Genomic DNA, 2,112 nt, shown 5'->3' on the forward strand with positions numbered 1-2,112 from the left:
ATACTGCTGTGGTTGCTGGAATCCGGGTGGGTTAAACTGTTTACTCACTCCTTGCTGATATGGTGGCTGAATAGCATTCTGATTATTCCCCCAGCTGAAATTTGGATGATTTCTGTTGTTAGGATGATAGGTCGCTGGCACAGGCTGTTGTTGTCGCTGATAATTAGTCACATACTGAACAGATTCGTTGACAAGAGAACACTGATCCGTAGCATGAGAACCTGCACAAAGCTCACAAACCATAGCTATTTGATTAACTCCATATGTAGCCAGAGAATCAACCTTCATTGATAGCGCTTGGAGCTGGGCTGCAATAGCGGTGGCTGCATCAACTTCCAGAATACCTGCGACCTTGCCTGACGTCATCCTCTGAGTTGGGTTTTGATGCTCATTTGCAGCCATCGTCTCGATAAGATTATACGCCTCAGTATAGCTTTTAGCCCATAAGGTGCCTCCAGCTGCTGCATCGATCATGGGCCGAGATTGGGCCCCCAAACCATTATAGAAACCAGTGATCACCATCCAATCCGGCATTCCATGATGTGGACATTTTCTCAACATTTCCTTGTAGCGTTCCCACGCCTCGCACATAGATTCTGTAGGTTGCTGCGCAAACTGAGTAAGAGCACTCCTCATAGCAGCAGTCTTTGCCATTGGATAAAACTTCACCAGAAACTTTTGCGCAAGATCTTACCACGTAGTGATGGACCCAGCTGGTTCAGAATGTAACCAGTCTTTAGCCTTATCCCTCAGTGAGAATGGGAAAAGCCTCAACTTGATAGCCTCATCAGTCACGCCATTATACTTAAAAGTGCTGCAGATCTCGACAAAATTCCTTATGTGCATGTTGGGGTCTTCAGTTGTCGCTCCTCCAAAAGAAACAGAATTCTGCACCATCTGAATAGTGCCCGGCTTGATTTCAAAGGTGTTAGCTTGAATAGCCGGATGAAGGATGCTTGACTGAATGTCATCAATTTTAGGCCGAGAAAAATCCATAAGAGCTGGATCAGCTTGAACAATACGATCTCCCATGTTTACTGGTTCTTTCTGCTCAGTTCCTGAATCCGAATCCTCAAAATCTAACTTCTCCGGAATATCAAGAACTTCGTCTGTCTCCTCAGCTGTATCTAAAGTCCTCTTGCGAGCACGAGAATGAGTTTGCATAAACGCTTGCTAAAGTACCTGAAACACAACCGAAAAGAGTAAGTAACTACTACGTCCTAATCATTGAGTCCTAATGACCAATGATGGTAAGTACATAAAATAAACAAATACGCCGAGTCCCCGGCAGCGGCGCCAAAAACTTGTTAGGGCGAAAACACGCGCTAATATTCACGCAAGTATACGCGTTCGCAAGTAATATAGAATACTTTCTAGTTCGTTCCTCAGAGACTCAGACTAAATTATTGTCTAATTAAACTCACTCACCAATGTATAATTACTTCTCAATGTTAAGATAATAACACTTAAGATTGTTGATTAAATATTAACTATAATTAACTACTCAATTAACCACTTAACTAACACTTTAATTTATCAATAATAAAACACTCATGAGATCACAACTTCATTATTACTTCCTTCTATAGCCATTGTTATTACCTTTAGCATGTGACAGTGATGATATTAATCGAATAACACGAAACTGATAAAAGCCAACTTTCATTGTACTAATACCATTCTACCAAGCATCCACAATTAAGATAGAAGTTGAATAGTCATCAATTATGTTGAGTTCCTATATGTCTACAGAAATTGACAACACAACGATTTAAGCTCAAGTTATTCCTTTTGATTACATAGGGCAAATAAAACTGTTAGAGTTACCCACTAATCATGCTCAACGTACATGAACCTATGCTAGCATGGCAAGTTCTAAATCTCAAGATCCGCCGTCGCTTCACAAGAGATTAACACCCTATCTTATATGTTCGCAACGCACATAAGACGAATACGCACAACCAATACTAGATATCATGCAATCATCACACACTAAAGTATTAAACAATTAACTAAAGAATTCCATAATAAATCCGTTGCAACCCCATGATCACGATTAGCCCATAATAGAACTTATCGCCATCATGGGTTCATATGAAATCATGATAAACA

The 2,112-nt window shown here is 40.5% G+C and overlaps 1 non-coding gene across 1 annotated transcript; it reads left to right on the forward strand.

Annotated features, from left to right (window-relative positions):
- The first annotated feature begins 532 nt into the window (after positions 1-532).
- Positions 533-639, forward strand: LOC141694072 (small nucleolar RNA R71). Its single transcript, XR_012563404.1, has one exon. It is a non-coding gene; the product is annotated as a small nucleolar RNA R71 (small nucleolar RNA).
- Positions 640-2,112: the final 1,473 nt, after the last annotated feature.

The sequence above is a fragment of the Apium graveolens genome, chromosome 10 (assembly GCF_009905375.1).
Source record: "Apium graveolens cultivar Ventura chromosome 10, ASM990537v1, whole genome shotgun sequence".
In the NCBI taxonomy this organism is placed as follows: domain Eukaryota; kingdom Viridiplantae; phylum Streptophyta; class Magnoliopsida; order Apiales; family Apiaceae; genus Apium; species Apium graveolens.